Below are 21611 nucleotides of genomic sequence, written 5' to 3'. Positions count from 1 at the left end.
GAACTTACTATGTATGTAGGCATTCACATCAGATGGTCATATGTGCCTTTACTGCTATATACTCCACTCCTAATATGGAATGCAGAGGTGCATGCTACCTTTGCAGGGGTGATATCACGTGTAGTTTTACTGTGACATATATTTGCCTTATTAGATTCTCTGTGTGTTGTGTTTTTATCAACACACATAGATGGAGCTGTAGGAGTCACAGCATTGTTTGCTTAAGAGTGACAGCCTTTCCTGCATGTAACGGTTGCATCCTTGAATAATGGGGAAAGGGTGCCTGCATTGCCCAGAGGTGGACATTTAAAGCTCCTCACAGGTCAAGGGTCAACATCAACTACTGTCTGTCATGTTGGATACATTAGCAAGTCATGCAATCTGCTTGCAAACATAGCAGTGGAGCAGTTGTACTATCTGGGCAGCACTGTGTGGCCATTGCCAAAGTATGAGCCTCTATGTCCAACCTCAGGACGTCATGTAGAGTATGCAGCTGTCCACATATGCAATAGCAAAAGCTACTTCATTGTAATGCCCCCCCACCCTTAAACACACTCTGTGCACATGCCGGGATTATGTTGTGTTACCCCTGTGGTATTCAATGGGGCACAATGTTACCATGACTGTGATGTACAATGTATATGATGGTGGCATTGACACATGATGTATGAGTTAATGGCAATGGTAGTAGCAGTATGTCTCATCTGAGGCAGAGCCTTTGTGCGTGTCTCCTGGTCCAGGTTACAGCATTCCCTGACACAGGCACATGAAATGGGACACAATCAATTACCAGACGACCGCATGATTGACGAAACGCCGTCACTTTGTTCTCGGCTTTTATATAACCTAAATTCCGAAAAATAATAAGGGAAACTTGGTAGACCTTTGAACTGGGATGACAAACTGATTTCCTGAAAATACTCAAGTACAGAGCTAGAAGACCAATGTGAAGTTCTGTTAAACAGAGATTTCTAATAAGCCCTGAAGAAGTCCGGTAACGGACGAAACGCGTTGGCTATTGGTGTTAAAATATCTATTGTGAATAAAGAAATCTTGTCTAATGAAGAAACCTGACTTTGGAATCCTTGGGAGAATGTTTGGAGAAACAATGGAACAGCTTGTACAATGTTATTGATACTGCAATAATTACTGTTGAAGTGTGTGGGGTCATTTTGCTTTTTTGGATTTGAAAAACAAGGTTCTTGTTTTCTAATATTGGGATCTAGGGGATTGTATCCCAGACCACCAGTACCTATACATATATACATTATAGGGATTCTGTCACCAGTGCGGGTAAAATAGCCTCAGTCCCCTGTTCTGGCTTGATCTTACAATGTATATGATGGTGGCATTGACACATGATGTATGAGTTAATGGCAATGGTAGTAGCAGTATGTCTCATCTGAGGCACAGTCTTTGTGTGTGTCTCCTGGTCCAGGTTACAGCATTCCCTGACACAGGCACATGAAATGGGACACACTCAATTTACATTTCACCTTGGGGTGACTACAAGTTAGTGGCCAGCTCTTCAATGCACTTGTACACGTTGGTTAGAGACAACTCTTACTATGCAGACCAGCCTTCCAATCCCATGCTCTCCATTTTACCATGCCCACTGAGTTTGTGTGCATGCACATACAGGTTAATCTGCCTTTCTATTGACGGGTTTTTCCACTCCAGACACCTTTGTATTAATCAAGTGTTCAGATATTTGCATGTTACCTATTCAATGTGACACTGCTCTGGCTTTGGTATGCATGGCAATTGTGTTCTATCTCATCAGGTACAGGGTCAAGGCCCAGACGTGGGTCCCGGGCTCACTGTGCCACTGGAATCAAGCTATCCTTGCTGATGAGGGCTGAAAGCATGAAACCAGTCCTATTATGCTTGTTTCCTGTCCAGGGAGTAACTGGCTTGGCAGTTCGGGCTGGACTGTTCTCCTGTGGCACAGGGTCAAAGCTGATTATTATATGGCCATGTCTAAACTGGGGTGGCATAGTGAGCAAAGGAATGATGGATTTAACCCAGATCTCTTGACTGGGGAGAATTTTTTGATTTGTTCAGCATTCCGTCCATCAATTGTGTGTCTTTTGCTTTCTCAATTTTACATGTTAGCATGACACAAGGCCTTTGCCCATGACAACTGTCACTCATAATCTCTAATGGTATCTGCAACAGGATGAGTTTTAGGCCTGAAGGTGAACTTCGCTTCGTTCGCAGAGTTTTCCTGCACTCCGCGGAATGTAGAAAACTCCGCTTTGTAATGTACAGCAGAGTTTTTTCCCCGCTCGCGATCACAAACGGTAAGTTTGCAATTGCGAACAATAAGTTCGCGAGCTGCCGCTCTGGTAGAATTTCTACCCGAGCAGCAGGAATACCAGCAGAAACTGCAGTTCGCACTGCACTCCGCCACTCATGGAACTTTACGGAATTTTTGGGGGAACTTCGTGGAGTTTCGCCTAGCAAAACTCTGTGAACTACGCCCAGGGTTAATGAGGTCCTGCAAGATGCATTCATCTGCATAGTGACACACTGTTGAGACACAATATATTACGTAGATATTCGCAGGTCTGGTAATTCGTGATTGATGTTCCAAACATTACTGAGTGCTATCTGTTGTACACTTTACTGCTACACAACACAGCAAGCTCCTAGCTTTGCAGATCATCACTGTTCATGTTCAAGTGAAGACTGACATTCAGCTTGGCCTGGGTAATGTGGCATGCCTTGCTTGTCCTTCTGATGCAGTACACAGATTTACTTAGCATTTCCATATGTATGCAATTGACAGATGTGCGGCATGAGCCCATGTTGATCAAGATGTCAGATGACATGACTGTATACTTTTTAGGCCTACTTCTAGTGTCATATAGATAGGCTTTGCCTTCGCACTGTGTCAAGTTAGCATGAGCTTATTAGAAGTTTAAACACCATTTTTTCCTTTCTGCTGCTTCTGCACACGGCACATATTGTTATTCATGCTTTGAGCCTAGTAGAATATTTTGCTTCACTCGAGAATAATATGTTTTCCTATTGTATTAGCTTTGCTTGGCAAGCTATGTCTGAACAGCGAGTGCCGAGGCCTTCAAGGTTATTTCAACACAGTGGTTGTTGTGAGGTCTGATCAGCGCACGTCCTAGACATAATACATATGCAGCTGTGGCCAATTCTGGCTTTTGCCGCGTTTAATAATGCACTGCGCAGAGCATGCACACACACTTGATGAATATTCGCATGCAGAGAGCTGGTGGAAGATGATGTGAGCCCTTTCCACTAAGATCAGAGCTATGGGGCCGCCCTTCTAAAACCCAAAGAGACCTTCTTTAGATATAATATAATATACTAGCAAGGGAGGGTAAGACTTAGGTGCCATTTAGCCTTCTTCCCTTTAGCATTTTAACATGCTTTCTCCCTTTGTATTTTATGGACTAGTAACTATGCTGATAACCTTGTTGCTTATAATATGTTTGCTTGTATTAGCTAAGATACTGCGCCTGAGAACACGGCATTAGAAATAAACATTTCAAACTTGCACGTGTCTTCATTTACGCCTCGTTTTGGATTGGTATGTTAGTATAACGAAAGAGTGTTCATGTGTTCCACGTTACCTGAGGTGTTCTAACTCCATGTTCTGGGTTGTCTAATCAATGGGGGTATGGAAGAACCAATGAGACACTGATTGCTAGTCTGGTAGGGGATTTTGGATAAAGAGGTGAGTTTTGGTACACCCTAATTCACTGAGGTTCTAGGTCTCTATGCACAGTTCTATGTAGGAGCTGAATCCCTGCGACATGGCGCCCAGTCGTTGGTGGTCTTATTACTTGACACTTGAGTAGTGCTTATATCAGTCCTTAACCCCCTTCACTATTGTTTCGGGAAGACAGTGGTGTTGGACAAACCTACCTATAATAACATAGGTGTATTCAAGGTTGAATCTTTTCAAACAGTTTCCTTTTGAATTACTACCCAGTTGTGCTACGTAGTTTTTGTTGTACCTCTTTCTTACTTTGTCACTATGGCTGACGTTGACATACCGCCGCTTAGTCGAATTGTGGTTCGCAATCATTTGCAGGCTAATGACGTCGGTTGGAGGGCATGGCAGTTATTATGGTTGTGAGTGCGGAAGTGTCTTACCCATACAAAATGTTCTATTCGTGGGTGACTTTCCCGGCTGTGAACGCAAATACTAATGTGTTCGACACTTATACTGCTACTGCCGTGCCTCAGGAATATGTTCCGTATAGGACACAGGAGGTTCCGATTAATGCTTGGCAGCATCGAGTTTGGTTTAATGGCGCCCTACCCCACACTTTGTTAGACTCAAGGTTAGGTCCTTTGTCCTTTCCAAGCGCTACCTGGCCTGTTTTGGCTGGATTTACTCCGCATCCTAGACATGGAGCGGTTCCCGTTGCAGATTTACGGCTGGTGCATACAGTCGCAATTAGTGTAATTCAGTCGTTGGTGCAGTACATTACCCGCACCCTCCCGGGTGGGGCCCCAGGTGCTGCGGCGCTTCCAGCAAGGGCCGAGCGGTATGAAGCTTAGTCCTGTTATGGTTAATGCAGTGATGGGCAAGCACCCCCAGGATAAGGATGATATGCCTTTCTGGCTTGCCGAGAAATTTGACCAGCTGGAAGCAGTATTTCCTGACACGACTCCTGTTGAAAAAACACAGGATTCTGACAATTAGTTTGCCTAAAGACATGATACCAGAGGCAGGTGACTGTGAGGCTTGGGGTAAGATTTTTGCGGCGGTGGACACGAGGTGCTTCGGCACTCCGTCAATGACCGTCCTTCCCTCGGTCATTAAGCGTGTTCAGGATGAGCACGGACTTGAGGCAGCGGTTGAATTGGGTATGCGGCTATGCAGCAGTTTTGGCGTAGTTTCTGATCTCGTACTTGCGAATGTCAAGGGAGATGCGGTAAGCTTTCAGGTGTCTAATGCCTTGCAGGCGGTTCCCGATGCAGATAAACCCCGCCAATTACTGAGAATTATTATGGCGGCTTATAAAACTGTGGGCCGTAACAGTTTGAGTGTCAAGTCTTTCTCTACAAAAGAGAAAAAGCAACCCCAAGGGCAGAAGTCGGAAAATGACGACCAGTCCAAGGTTAAGAAGCAAAATTTGCTGAAAAAACAAAAACAGGGGAAACAACAGCAACAGAAACAGGGGTCACCTCCTGCATCTCCAGAGCCTGCACCTACAGAACGTGTTAATGACTTGCGCAATCGTGCGACGATAAAATCTCCTGATCGTTTTCAGGTTTCTGAACAACGCTCTCCTCGTTCTTTTCAGGACTCATCGGCCTCATCGACCGGTGGTGGAGGAGGTCCGGGTGGCCAGCATGGACGTGACCAGCCCTGCCCAAAAGACGGTAAAGGCAAGCAAGGCGATTCAACACCGAAAAGACCCCAGTTTCAGAAAAAAAAAGTTGCCGCTTTAACAGCGAGATATGCCACAGATAGTGAGAACGCAGCTTCGGAATCTGACATGGGCTCTGACCTTGCTGGACAGCGCGGCAGAGATTACCATAGTGCGAGAGGCTCTGCGTCCACTACTGAAGGTGACAGCGACTGACCAGTATGTTCTTGTGGAGACAGCTGATACCAGAGTAGCTCCCCCTGATAGACCTTATAACATAGTCCTTTTAATTGAAGGTGACATATAACGTACCATAAAAGGGGTATTTTGGGAAAATCTTACGACTACCTATGATATTTTGTTAGCGGAGGCTGATTGGCCCCCACCTTTTGTTCTCACAGCTCCGAGAGGGGAGGAGGTGATCCTCCCTAGTTTCGCGCACACTGTCTTGAAGGAGCATGCGCTGAATTTTGCAGAAGAGTGGGCTAAACCCTTGCGCCGGCTCTGTACCGTACTCACTGTGGTTGGGATACATTTTCCCCACACCACGAGATTCCCTTACGGTCTATGCCACAGCCTCAACCTCAATATCCCATCCAACGCGAAGCTAAGGCTTCCATTGCGGAAATCCTTGAACAATTGGAATATCAAGGTGTAATTGAAACTTGTGTATCACCGATGAATAACCCTCTTATTACTGTGACCAAGCCAAAGCTCTGCTTTAGTGGATGGTCTTGTGCGTAAACGGTTTAAAGCCGCGCTTGACATTTCCAATGGTTTTTTAGCCCACAATTTAGATGGTCTTAGTTCCCAATGGACCAGTTTTACAAGTGATGGCAAACAACGCCAATACAAACGTTTACCAATGGGCTATAAGAATAGTCCAGGAGTGTTTGCTGCCCACATTGTCTCTCTCTTAGAGAGAGTGGACACGGATGCGTGTTCGGATGTGGATGACATATATCTCACAGACGACGAGCTTTGGGCGCATCTGTGTCGCGTTGACCGCATAATTTGTAACTTTGCAGACTTTGGTTACAAATTCAACTTTGCAAAGTCTCACATTGCAGAGTACACAGTGTTGTTCCTGGTCTATGAGCTCAACAATGAAGGTCGAGGATTGGCTTCTCACTTCTTGGAGAAATGTGCGCTCCTACAACTCTGAAAAAATTACAGTACTTGCTGGGATTTTTGAATTTCGGGGGTACATATATTCCTGAATATGCCCAGCGTATCAAGCCTTTGTATGCTTTGATACGACCTACTTTTACCAAATCTTGCTGGCTGCCTGAACATTCAGCTATTTTGCAATCTTTGCAGGCTAATCTTCTAAAATCTAAATTCTTACTGACTCGTGATAACCACACCAACCTGGTGATAAGAATCACCCCTGGGGCGGTGGGTTTCACTTATCTTACTTTTACCGAAGGAGACACAGTACCTATTGCTTAAAAGTCACACTTGTACACTTCAGCAGAAATGCGGTTTTCCACTGTGGAAAACGTTTTGACAGCAGTGCAGATGGCGATTCTTAAGGAACGTGCACTGTCGCAGGGAAAACGCATGTTGGTTGTTACCCTGTATCCTGCATTAGAGGCAGTGACGAAAGCCAGTGTATCAAATTCTAAAGCTTTGTATCCACGGTGGATACAATGGGCAGCATCATTAACGTCTCCGGATGTCACATTTATTTTTGATGCCTCCCTACAGTCGCAAGAGTTTATGCAGTATGAATTTGTTCATCCTGCGCCTTTGACTATGCGGCCTTTGGAGGATTTCCATTGCATCATTTACACTGATGGTTCAGCGCAAGTTGCGTATAGGTCTAAGCACGCATATGTTTCAGCTTGCGCCATTGTGGTAGGTGCCATGGTAAACGATGAGTTCAAGTCCCGGGTCGTGCACACGCAGACTTTAGGGGACTGCACCGCAGAATTGGCAGAGCTTCGTGCTCTGATGCTTGCATTGGAGTACGCTGATCCTAGTGTGACGACTCTTATTGTGAGTGATTCTTACTACTGTGTCCAGTCTTACAATGAAAACCTGTTCTTTTGGATTCAGAATGATTTTCGTGATTCCAAGGGTAGCACAATAAAACATAAAATGATCTGGGTCCGAGTGGCTGAGCTTAAAGAGCAGTTGCCACTAGTGTTTGTAATTCATACTCTCGGTCATCAGCGCGTAGGAGTCCACGCTGTTGGCAATTCTTTGGCCGATGAGGCCGCAAAATCAGCAGTATCGACATATTTGGTTGCAGCTGTTACACGTTCCAAAAGTAAGATTGATGAGGATATCTTGGCAGCTGTTGCTGCGACTGAGAAGGGAAGTAAATATCCTAAGGGGTTCCCTTCGAAGTATTCATACCACTTAAGTCCTGATAAAGTTCCTTATGTGAAAATACCTGACATTGGAGAAAGGTTGATTCCCAACGCGGACCGCAGGCCAGCGCTGATTGCTGCAGCCTATGATGGTGTCGCGTCTGCGCATGCGGGCGTTTCGACTACTGTATCTCAGTTATAACAACGTTTATGGTGGCGGGGACTGTACAAACAGACGCGTGACTATGTCCTTCAATGTGACATTTGCCAGCAGATTAAGCCTTCAACTGCTGCACGTCCGCCCCAGACACAGTTGTACATTTCTAATAAACCACTCGGTTGTGTTTATTTAGATCACTGCGGTCCTTTTTCTTCTGATACTGTGTATAAGTATATCTTAGTAGCAGTTGATTCATGCACATGCTATGTGTGGGTGTGGCCACACCGCAGCGTTGATTCACGAACTGTCATAAGAGACTTGCATGTCTTTGTATGGATTTTTGCCTGTGGTACCTTCCATTCGGATCAGGGTCCGGCTTTCGCCTCTAAGGCGTATAAGGATGCCATGACTTCGTTGGGTTCCAAGTCAAGTTTTCGTCTCCATACAGACCTGAGGGTAAAAGTGTTGTGGAACGAATGAACCGAGATTTAAAGCAGTCTTTGACGGCTAGAGTTATAGGCACTGGCCGGAACTGGCTGGCCCACCTCAATAGCGTGCAGCGTGCTCTAAATAATCTCCCTAGAAGGTCTCAGGGTGGGCGGACCCCATACGAAATGCTCTTTGGTATCAAGATGTTTGTACCGGACCTTGACGGTCTAGACCAGGCGGCTGTTGCTGCCTCATTTGACGTAGATGAACATTGCAAAGTTTTACAGAATCTACAAGAGACGAGAGACAGTCTTGCAAAGGAACAATTGCCCTCCACCTCGGATGATGCGTTGCAGATCCCGGTAGTTGGCTGGCTACCCCAAGTTGGTGAACTGGTTCGAGAGAAGATCGAAAACAAGAAAGAATTTGGTCCCTCTTATTAAGCTCCAGTTCCAGTGCTTGGTGTGAAGGGCACAAGAACAGTCATTTTACCACCACTTCCAGGTCATAAGGAAAGCAGGTATATCTCCATTGACAATGTCAAAATACACAGAGTGGCTGATTCTTCTTAGTATGACACCGGCAGTCTCATGTCCTTCGATTTGGAGAAATTCTGTTTCGGCCCCGGCTTCTGATCCAGTACCTGATGTTGCCCTCAAGAGGCCTGCAATTTCTAGTCCTTTATTGAGTACACTGCCTGGTACTCAATTTGATGAAACTGACTACACTTACCCAACTGACTCATCGAAGCCTGACTTGCAAACTCGCTTGGCTACAGAATCCAGATTTCCATTTTACACTGATTCACAAACATCGAAGAAACCTTCGAAGGTCTCTGTTTTGGCTAAATTGTTTAAAAAACATTTTTTGATTCCCCCTTGGACCTACATTTGTTTGGTGCTTTTTTCCAATTTACCTTTTCATGTCAATTGGCTTTGTGGTGTATTTTTTTCGACTTGTCAATGGACACTATGTCGAGGAGAGAACATGCATTCGACATATCAATGGAACATTGGCTCCCCATTCCTCATCACACAGATTGAAGAGAGACTTGGCTTTTGTTAACATCACTGCTTGGCCTGTTTTAGTTGGGATTGTATGGGATGTTGTTCGTTTTCAATTTCATGGGCCCACTGAGGTTATAAATGTTCCTAATGTGCTTAGAGTGTCTAAGGGGATGTAATTAAACTAAATATACGTTCTGATGATTGGGATGTTCATGCTGTAGAAGCCTTATTTTCTGATTTGAAATATTATGCTGCCTTTGATGGTGAAGATTTGTATATAGAATCTGCTAATTACCGTGATTTATATTGTTACCAACATTTTGGCAATCACTACCTGCATAAAACTAATAGGAGGAACACTGTAAATGATACACAATGGGAGCATTGTCCCGCTCCTATACAAGGCAGTTCTGCTGCCTTTTTGAAGAGGTTCACTTATTTTACTGATTTTAATCAGTCAAATCCCAATTTTAAGATAACAGAAAAGTCCACATCCAAAGTTAGACTTACCGATACTAAATTATTGTATTCGAAGTCCTTTCTAGACCAGTTAGCTGTAGGTGGCTACGAGTTGTGGAAGGATACAATTGACCTTAAATCCGTTTGGGGTTCTAAAAGCTGGCAAGTGCAAGGCACAGAGGCTTTGCACCGTGTATGCCTCACCCCGAACCATATATTGTTCTTGAATTCTACAATTTCAGACGACATGCTTTGGATTGGCTACTACTAAAAAATTAAATGCTCCTTCTTTTCCTAAATTAGAAGAATATTCCGGTTGGAATAATGCCACTAAATTTTCGATCAGAGAGTTACAAACTCTGTTGCTAAATTCTTCCTTTAACATATCCACTTTGGATCCTAAGGGTTGGTTGCTCTGGCACAGAAGTGCTGATTCTTTCCAGCATCGTTTTCTGGGTTTGGCTCAAGGTTTTACACAGGTCAGGGTGGATCTCCGTTTTGAAAGTGGCCATTCTGTTACTACTTATTCTGTAGGCAAATTATGTCAGAATTGCCTCAAACATTCCACTTTGGCGTCGGTTAAACTACATTTTTCTAAAATGACTGACGATGTTGATCTGAATGATTTTATAAAGGGCCCGGCTAATGGCAGATCTAAAAGATGGATATATGCTATTTACAACGAAGTCTGGAAAACGTCCCAGATTGAGGCGGCTACCCGCTCTAGAGCTATAGATCAGGCTAATTTAGAGAAAGTGCTAGCAGTTGTAGATAACAGCATGTGGCGGGGCTGGAGTAAGGGACCGGAGACCTGGTTGTGATATATATGGTTTTATTTTTCTTATGATAGTTTTGGGGCGAGTACTAAGTCTCTCGGTGTGGCCGGGCCGGGTCCGTCGTGGCAGCTCAGGTAGACGTCCTTTAGATGTGGCAACTTCCGGTCTTATCTTTGGCTTGTTCACGGGGTCTCGTCCGGCTCAAAAGAAAGGGAGAAATAGACTCCGTCAGAATCGCCGTTTTAGACGGTGGAATGCCAAGGGACCGGGTAGTGCAGGGAACACCAACATATACTCGTGCTTTCTTTAGACGGCAGACGTGAGGTGCTCGGTGCAATGGTCGGGGGGGGGGGAAGTGTAGGTAAGGGAGGACAGAGGTGAAGGTTTTACGGGTGGCGCCTTAACAATGATGACTCGGGACAACGGGCTTTAGTCAAGAGGTGCCCTGTTAGTCGGGTCGTGGCCCACAAGACCTCCCAGCCTCCCTACCCAACCCGTGAGCCTAGAACGTACCTGGCTCAGCCACGCTCCCTGGTGAGCTTGGCTCTGCGGCTCGTGGTGACGTTGGCCTCCAGGCAATAATTCTTCTCCCGGACTCGACCTTTTCTCCACGGCTCCCGCGTCTGCTTCTCGTCCTCGTATCTCCGTCTCCCACACGCTGCAAACTCCACTCTCCTTCGCCTCGGTGACATCACACGCCGGTCTCTTCGTTTCCTGGATATTGACGAGTAGCAAACTCGCTACGTCATAAGTGGGCGGGATTCCCTCATCCTGGCAGGTCCAGTTAAAGACGCCATGCTCAATTTTTTCTTCGCTCTGCGTCCAGATTGGAGTAGTGTCCCAGCTTCCCTCATCCTGTTGGGAGGTAACAACGTGTGATTCCGGGGAGAGTACAGACTGCCAGTCCCTGTTGTCCTTGGACAGACTCCCCTCTTTGTCACACTCCACCCACCGGTTCATCCCGATCGGGATGGAAGGAATCCTGGACAGGTAATCTGCACAGCCATTCTCCTTCCCCTTTCGATGTCGTACTTCAAATTTGAAGGGCTGTAAGAACAAAAACCAGCGGAGAACCCTGGGGTTTTGAGATTTGTTTCTGCACATCCATTGGAGTGGCGCATGATCGGTGAAAAGGGTGAAGGTGTGGCCTTCTAGGTGATACATAAGTTTCTCCACCGCCCACCTCACAGCTAAACACTCCTTTTCTATCGTTGGGTACCTAGTTTCCCGGGGAAACAGTTTTCTGCTAATGAAGAGGATGGGGAACTCTGCTCCGTCTTCACCTATCTGGGACAGTACTGCACCTATTCCTGTATTGGAGGCATCTGTGGCTAATATAAACGGTTTGTTGAAGTTTGGAGAAACCAATACTGGGCTGGTAGTGATAGCGTTCTTTAAGGATTGAAAAGCCTCTTTTGCTTCCGAAGTTGGATGCTTTATCAGCCTGCTATCCTTTCTCAACATATCAGTCAGGGGGGTAGCCACTTCAGCAAAATTCGGCACAAACCTACGATAATATCCTATCAGTCCTAAAAAGGCCAGCAGGTCTCGTTTATTGGAAGGGAAAGGGGTGACTATTATAGCCCTGATTTTTTCTGACTGGGGAGCAATGACCCCTTTCCCAAGGACATAGCCTAGATATTTTACTCTATGACAGGCTGCTCGTGATTTTTTTGCATTGATATGCAATCCGGCCTGTTTCAACGCCTGCAATATGGTCTGTAGGTGTTTCAGATGTTCTCTCCAAGTTTTACTAAAGAGGACGATGTCGTCCAGGCATACCGAACAGAAAGACTGATAAGGTTGAAGTATGGTATTCATAAGACGCTGAAATGTAGCAGGAGCACCGTGTAGGCCAAACGGAAGGACATTGAACTCAAACAGGCCTTCCTCTTTGCAGTAAGCAGTCTTTCTTTTATCTGCTTCCCAGAAGGGTTACCTGCCAATATCCTTTCTTTAAATCGAAAGTAGTGATATATCTTGCTTCACCTATCCGCTCAATCAGTTCGTCTACCCTTGGGATTGGATAGGCATCAAAGGTTGATATCGCATTTAATGCCCGGAAATCCATGCAAAATCTTCTTGATCCATCCGGTTTCGGGACCATAACAATGGGCGACGACCAGTTGCTTTGGGATGGGCGAATCACGTCTAAGCGAAGCATTTCTTGGACTTCTTTCTTTACGTCGTCCCGCCGAGCTGCTGTAATACGGTATGGTTTCTGTCTGACATATTTCCCCTCCATGGTTTCTATACAGTGTTCAGTCAGATTGGTTCTTCCCGGGGTATCCGAAAATATCTCGGAATAGGGGGCCAGTGTGTGAACTAGTTCTTCTTTCATTTCTTTGGTGATGTCTTCGTTTATAGGTAGCTGGCTCACTGTGGTGCTACCCGTCATAGTAGGGATCATTAGTTGTGTGGTTTTAGGGACTGGACCCAACTATTTCTTAAGTAGGTTTATGTGGTACGTTTGTTTGCGAGAAGGAGATAACTGAACCCTATAGGTGGTGTCTCCAATAGTTTCAATAATAGGATATGGTCCCAGCCATTCGCTTTGAAACTTCCTCGTAGAGGAGGGTAATCACACCAACACCCAATCTCCGACAGAGTTTTCTCCATCGCTTTCCCTTATCGTAGTATTTCTTTTGTTTCTCCTTGCTTCTCTCCAGTTGTGAGTACGCTAGGTCCCGTAATTTCCCTATCTTCGACTTCAATTGGTGAGTATAGTCCAACAGGGACTTTTGTTCGGTTTCTTCCTCCTTTTCCCAAGCCTTCTTAGTGAGTTCAAGGAGGGAACGGGGTTGTCTGCCATACAGCAATTCAAACGAAGAGCATCCCAGGCTACTTTGTACCTGTGCCCTTAGTACATATAGTGCCAGGGGTAAAAACCGATCCCAGTCTTTATTTTCCACAGTAAGCATTTTTTTAGGGTTGTTTTCAGAGACCTATTATATCGCTCGACTAACCCGTCAGTCTGGGGGTGGTATGCTGACGTTTGGATGTGGTGTATATCTAAAGACTGACACACTTCCTTCATCAATCTCGATACGAAGGGAGTCCCTTGGTCCGTCAGGATTTCCCTGGGAAACCCGACACGGGAAAAGAGTTCTAGTAATTTCTCAGCAATATTCTTTGAAGTGGGCGCTTTGAGTGGAAAAGCCTCCGGAAAACGAGTGGCATAATCTACCAACACCAACACATACAGATTTCCACGGGATGTTTGAGGTAGAGGACCTATAATGTCCATGCCTATTCGTTCAAAGGGGTTACCAATGACCTGTATAGGCTGTAACGGTACTGCTGGTGTTTTTTGGAGGTTTCTTTTCTGACATATCTCACAGGTTTGACAATATTTCTGAGTGTCTTTGTAGATGCCTGGCCAGTAGAATTCTCTCAGTATGTTCTGTGTTGTTTTCTCCGACCCAGAATGGCCTGCCGTTAGATGCGTATGTGCGTAAAATAGTATCTGATCCCTGAAAAGCTGTGGTACTAACAATTGCCTGATTTCTCCCGGCTTTCCCTCTCTATATAACAGATCATTTTTGATAATGAATCGGGGGTAGCTGGGAGGGTGTAGGGTCTGTCCGACATGGGCGGCCTCCCATGCGTTAAAAAGAGTCGCATCGTTGGCTTGCGCAAATCGGAAACTTTGGTCTAATACCCAAGGTTCCGTTGTTATCAGGGCCGGGCACGGTGATTCTAGAACTCCAGCACTGTTTTTGAGTTCCTCTTGAAAAAGTGACCTAAAGCCTGGATTGTCTACCCCCAATATTAGGTCTTCTGGGAGAGATTCCACCACCCCCACTCTTACTGTAAGCGGAGCCCCTTTAGAAGGAAGAAGGGTTACTAATGCAATAGGATAGGGTTTAACATCCCCATGTACGCACCTGATGTGTACTAAAGACTCAGGGATTAACTGGTGGGGCTTAACGAGGATCTTTTGGATAACCGATTGCTTACACCCTGAGTCTAGGAGTGCTCTCACAACCCTATCATTCACCTGTACACTTACGTAATAGGAGGGTCCCATCTCAGCTGTGTACATAACCGCTCTCGGGATGTAGCCGACCTCCATAGGTTCTTCCGCTGGTTTTCATTTGGGACACAACCTAGCGAGGTGGCCCCATTCTCCGCAATCAAAGCACTGGGGCCTTTGGGTAGAGTGAAGTCTGTTTTGTACGTCTTGGGTTTCGCCACCTCCATGGTGGTTTTGTATTTCTTCTCGGTTTTGAGGATGGGACTCCTTTTGTGGGTTTTTCGCTTTCCCAGGGTAAACCCCGGGGTTGGGCGAGTGAATAGTTAGTCGCCATCCCAATGGCTTGCTCTGGGGTCAACCCAGAGTGTTGTCTTAGCCATCTTTGTGTCCCGAATGGCAAAGCCTCCATGAATTGCTATAAATATATTCTGTTCATTATTTCTTCTTTGCTGCTAATGGCAGGCTTTAGCCATTTATCGGCCGCCATTTTTAATCTGAAAAACAGTGTTTTGGGGTTTTCTCCCTGCACTCCTTTCTCTTTCCGGAATCTGACACGATAGGCCTCAGAATCCAAACCGAGGTGGTCCAATATTATTTCATTTATGGTGGCATAAGGAGTGTCCCCAGTTGGGTTGGCCACCTGATAGGCAGATTGGGCTTCCCCAGATAGGAGTGGTGCAAGAAAGAATGGCCATTTTTCTTCAGGCCACCCGCACGCTCGTGCGGCTCTTTCGAAATTCGTCATAAAGGCATCAGGATCTTCTCCCGTGACGTATTTTTGTAGCGAGACCCCTGAAGGGTGGGGTACATGCGGTCGTCTTTCGGGTGGAGCAGTATACACTGGGTCATGGATCGTCTTCTGCAGACCTTCAATCAGGGCCGAGATGGTGTTTTTGAAGACTTCGCGATCCTCTTGAGCCGACGTCATTTGGCGTTCTATGGCCCATTCCAGCTTCTCTTGTCCCTTGATAAGGAGCTGTATGACTTGGTCCATCCCTAGTTGACACACGGTATGCGTTGATCCCACTTCTGACACCAGTTGTGGCGGGGCTGCAGTAAGAGAACGGAGACCTGGTCGTGATATATATGGTTTTATTTTTCTTATGATAGTTTTGGGGCGAGTACTAAGTCTTTCTCGGTGTGGCCGGGCCGGGTCCTTCGTGGCAGCTCAGGTAGACGTCCTTTAGATGTGGCAACTTCCTGTCTTATCTTCGGCTTGTTCACGGGGTCTTGTCCGGCTCAAAAGAAAGTGAGAAATAGACTCCGTCAGATTCGCCGTTTTAGACGGTGGAATGCCAAGGGCCCGGGTAGTGCAGGAAACACCAACTTATACTCATGCTTTCTTTAGACGGCAGACATGAGGTGCTCGGTGCAATGGTCGGGGGGGAGTGTAGGTAAGGGAGGACAGAGGCGAAGGTTTTACGGGAGCCGCCTTAACAATGGTGACTCGGGACAATGGGCTTTAGTCAAGAGGTGCCCTGTTAGTCAAGTCGTGGCCCACAAGACCTCACCCCCTCCCTACCCAACCCGTGAGCCTAGAACGTACCTGGCTCAGCCACAATCCCTGGTGAGCGTGGCTCGGCGGCTCGTGGTGACGTTGGCCTCCAGGCAATAATTCTTCTCCCGGACTCGACCTTTTCTCCACGGCTCCCGGGTCTGCTTCTCGTCCTCGTATCTCTGTCTCCCACACGCTGCAAACTCCACTCGCCTTCGCCTCGGTGACATCACACGCCGGTCTCTTTGTTTCCTGGATTTTGACGAGTAGCGAACTCGCTACGTCATGAGTGGGCGGGCTTCCCTCATCCTGGCAGGTCCAGTTAAAGGCGCCATGCTCAATTTCTTCTTCGCTCCGTGTCTAGATTGGAGTAGTGTCCCTGCTTCCCTCATCCTGTTGGGAGGTAACAAAGTGTGATTCCGGGGAGGGTACAGACCACCAGTCCCTGTTGTCCTTGGACAGACTTCCCTCTTTGTCACACAGCATTAATACGCTTTCTTCTCGCATTTACACGTTGGACAATATTGTATCATCTGTTGTTGATATTGTGCAGGATGAAGTGTCTGTTTTGTACCATGGTCAAAATCAATTGCGTTCCATTATGCTGTTTGCATGGACTTTGCAAACCTTAAAAGCTGGCAAAGTGCCATGGCATTGCATGAACACATCATCGTTGTTTGCCCCGTTTAATTTGACTGACAAGCAGCGTTTACTGTTGATGAAAGATGCATCGTTTCTATGTTACACTTTGAACGGTTAGAACCATTACCGTTTTCTGTGGCAGAGGCCAATTCAGCAACGTGGCTTATCCACGGGTTAATAACTCTCCCGTTCCCTCTTTTCAAGTTCGAAGGGTGTATGAAGTACTTTGCAATTGTTAGATATGAACCTCTTGGAAGTGCTTATCTCCATGAAGCTTGGCCGCTTCCATTTACCTATAGATGCCTTAGGGAGGGTAAGGAAGTTTATTTGAATGGTGAGGATTGCACTGAAACCTCAGATCACTCATTGATGTGTAGACATATCCAATTACATGGCTCTTGTAACCAGAATGAGCCGAATTTAGCCTGTATTTTGAAAGGTACACCTGTGCCTGCAATCGTGCCCGCATTCACATTACTGGCAAACTGGAGTTATTTACTTTTAAACAATGAAGATTGCTGTGGGCTTTTAAAAGGAATTGCTTATGTAGTTACCGTCAGTGAACGTGTGGTTTGCTGTAAGAATGTAATGTATCCACCCCCGCATGGGAAGCTTGATGTTTCCATCTGGCCCACGATTCCGACCTTGAAAGCAGAGTTCAACAAGATGTGTCGTATAAGAGCTCTATTGTCCCAGAAAGAAGTTGCCCTCACATCTGCTTGTGAGACATTCGTCCTTCACGTGGCTAACACCCACACAGAAGTGCATGCTTTATTAAATACTGATTTGCCTTTACATTTCGGTGAATTAATTCACACTATCTTTAATGCATTCTCCACAACGGGGCTGGCCCACTTTTTTAAAGCTATAAGCAGTGGCCTTGTGACTTCCTTTCAAACTATATCCGGTGTCTTCCCTGCTTTCTTTCATTCGATCTTTATCAGTCTATTTGGTGGATTTCCCTTACTACTGGCTCTGGCTGCAGGCGTTCTTTTGCTGTTTTGTTTAATTCAAAATGGATGCACGTCCTGTGTTTCAAGACGAGCTGTCACGTCTGGCGCTGTTTCGCAACCGAATGCTTGAGTACTACGGAGCGCTGCTTCTTGCAACCTTAGGTGCAGCTTTTGGATTATCGTTTCGATTTTCCTATTTTACATGTGTCCTGCCTGTCTTTCATTGTCTGAGTTACGATTTCGACTGGGCCCTGGATTTGTGTCTCTGCAATACGGTGTCTCCCGATGTGGATTATAATCAGCTTATGAGCCCCTTAGTTGCTCATGAATTGCTTTGTTCTGACGGAGGGATTATGGCCTTTGCAGCGATGCATGGAATACTGGGTCATTGGAATGTGTTTGCAACGGCGCAATATTTTTTGGCACACAGCTTCATTGAGAACCCACTGAGTTGTCCTCTGATGGTGCTAGAGGCTCCGGTAATTGAAGAACATGTATGTTCTTTCCCATTGTTGAATTGGATGGCTGAATTATTTTCGGTTGAGAACAGTGACTTCCGGTTGGAGGCTGTTGCTGCATATTTTACATAGTCATTGTTAGGATGAGATATGTCATCGCTTCTCACTCCCGTGACCGAGATCATTTATTGGACATCGAACATTTTTTATTTTTTTCAAGCCTCTAAAAAAAAAAAAATCTCTGCCCCAGGCCTAATGACTTTGCTAAGGCCAATGACTCAATTTATTGGACTCACATTCACTTTTGTCTATGTGGATTTTTAAAGACAAATTTTTTTCTTTTTCTTTTTTACCTTGTGCAAATTTGTGCTGACTGTCGTTCCTGAACTCTGCATTCAAAAAATGTGCCCCTTATCTTATCTTATCTTATCCGTGCTCGGACCAAGGGAGGGTGTCATATAGATAGGCTTTGCCTTCGCACTGTGTTAAGTTAGCATGAGCTTATTAGAAGTTTAAACACCATTTTTTCCTTTCTGCTGCTTCTGCACACGGCACATATTGTTAATAATGCTTTGAGCCTAGTAGAATATTTTGCTTCACACGAGAATAATATGTTTTCCTATTGTATCAGCTTAGCTTGGTAAGCTATGTCTGAACAGTGAGTGCCGAGGCCTTCAAGGTTATTTCAACACAGTGTTTGTTGGGAGGTCTGATCAGCGCACGTCCTAGACATAACACATATGCAGCTGTGGCCAATTCTGGCTTTTGCCGCGTTTAATAATGCACTGCGCAGAGCATGCACACACACTTGATGAATATTCGCATGCAGAGAGCTGGTGGAAGATGATGTGATCCCTTTCCACTAAGATCAGAGGTATGAGGCTTCTAAACCCCAAAGAGACCTTCTTTAGATATAATATAATATACTAGCAAGGGAGGGTAAGACTTAGGTGCCATTTAGCCTTCTTCCCTTTAGCATTTTAACATGCTTTCTCCCTTTGTATTTTATGGACTAGTGACTATGCTGATAACCTTGTTGCTTATGATATGTTTGCTTGTATTAGCTAAGATACTGTGCCTGAGAACACAGCATTAGAAATAAACATTTCATACTTGCACGTGTCTTCATTTACTCCTCGTTTTGGATTGGTATGTTAGTATAACGAAAGAGTGTTCATGTGTTCCACGTTACCTGAGGGGTTCTAAGTCCATGTACTGGGTTGTTTAATCATTAGGGGTATGAAAGAACCAATGAGACACTGATTGGTAGGGGATTTTGGATACTGAGGTGAGTTTTGGTACACCCTAATTCACTGAGTTTCTAGGTCTCTATGCACAGTTCTGTGTAGGAGCAGAATCCCTGCGACACTAGTTGAAGTGATGTAGGTGAGTAGATGTCTACTGGGACTGTGAAATGAACACAAAGACAAAGATGAGATTCAAACATTTATTTGCCGGTTGAACATTCATGATATGGTAGTTATTGCTCCATCATTGTACATGTGATTCAGCTGAAGAACTGTTGTGCAATGTGTGTGCGTCGGCTATAACCAGACGCTGAGCTTTGGAGGTCTCCATTATTCTTATCCTCATCATCCTCTTCCTCATTCATTGGGTCATGCTGTTCTCCATTCCAGGGTACATTCATTCACACGCATATATTGTGCATACGGGCACAGACAAGTATCATCTTGCAACCATTGGGGCGAGTAAGGCAATCTTCCCCCTGACCTGTCGAGGCATCAGAACCTGGCCTTGAGCAGATCAAAGGTTTGCTGTACTCTATGCAATATTGCAGGTCTTGCAGAGTTGCTGGTTTTAGTTCCTTTCTGGCTTGGTCTGGGTTGTGTGCATATGGGGTCATGACCCATGGCTGGAGACCCTATCCTTGCGCAGTTGGAATTTAAAAAGATAGGACAACTGTCAATGATTTTGCTCACTGTTACAGATACACTCTGGTTCATGTGTGTTATGTGCAGTTAAATGGTCATACACATTTCTAACAGTATTTCACAATGTGTTACTCATAGAGTTGGTCAAAGGTGTACACCTGTCTCCTACAATGGCAAATGGGGAGCATGGGCTGAGACATTGTACACTTCTACATCCTGACTTATATGTTGATCCTGGAGCTTTCTGTGATGGATATTTGGAAATGGCCCTGGCCACTCTATGTTAAGAGATCCCACTACATGTGTGAAGTGACAAATTGGAGATCCGATAATTGCCTGGTTGGCCCTCCCTAGTAGGTTGTGACATGACTAACATGGTTTACACATGCATATATCCATGGTAAACCACAGATGATGTTAGTGGCCTACATGACTTTGGCACAGGCCTTCCATGGTACACTTACTTGCCGTGTGATATTGGGCCATACAAGTGGTGCTGTTCACACATCACGTGGCTTGTTATGCTATTCATTGCCTGCCTTCCACAATTTTTTTTGGGGGGGGCATAATAGTTGTCATGGTTTAGTTTACTTCACACACATGTATTGCAATGTGGGCCATGTTCATGTGGAACAGACTGATGTCACGAGGAGCTGTTTACTACATGAGTAGCCACAATACATTTTCTATTCACATGTATGTGTAGGAGTAGAACTTGTAGGGGACTGAGTAGTTGTATGCCTTGCATTTATTCTCAAAGTTGTGGGACATCCATGTTGAGATTGGTGTCCTGGGTACACTGTTGTACCTAGCCCAGGTTGGATATTATTCTATGTTGACGACTTTAGGTGTCTTGACGTGTGAGTTGGGAGTTTGCTTGACACATGTGACATGATGCATGGATGGTGCACACTCCTCATACTAATGGCCCGATTTGCTCCGACAGACACAGAGATGGGTATTATGTCATCCATTTCTGTAGTGGGTCTGTTAGGTTTTTGAGTTTTGCTTACCTACAAGTAGGCCATTCCCATATTGGCCATTCTGGAAGCGCTCGTTTATGATGGAGTTCCTAAAGATGTATGCGGCATGCACATTCCCAGGGTATTTGTCTATCTAGCACGTTTGTGAAGATTCCCCCGATGGTCCACGATGGCCTGGACATTGATGGATTACGTGTGCTTCCGGTTCCTGTAAAGATGGGATGTTACTGCAGGGGCAACTAATTGCACATGTATGCAGTCCATGGCACCCAACACATGTGGGAAACTGGAAATGGCATAGAACCCTTGCTTGGTCTCCAGCTGGAGTTGTTGTGTGTTGAAGAAGAGGAGGTGCTGGCATGTTAGGCAGATGATGACGTCTAGGACATACGGTAGGAAGGTAGCGAAGGATGGCTGGGAGATTCCAGTCATTTTGGCTGTCATAATCTGGAATGAGCCAGATGCTAGCATGTGGAGGACAGCCATAAGCTCGACCTGTGGAGGGATGCTGGTAGACCTGGGAGTTGGTTGCAGGAGCCTTGGTGCTATCTGGTGTAGCAGTTGGACAATGGACTCCCTCCAGAGCCAGTAGTAGGTGATGACCTCATCCAACCTGAGATAAATTAGGGTAGTCTGCTGCTGATAAACTTTCTCCCGTCTCCTTTGATGCCTTCTTAGTTGTGGGGGGTAGGGTGGGCGGGAG

Source organism: Lissotriton helveticus, chromosome 9, assembly GCF_964261635.1.
Source record: "Lissotriton helveticus chromosome 9, aLisHel1.1, whole genome shotgun sequence".
Lineage (NCBI taxonomy): Eukaryota > Metazoa > Chordata > Amphibia > Caudata > Salamandridae > Lissotriton > Lissotriton helveticus.
This window is presented reverse-complemented; position numbering follows the sequence as displayed.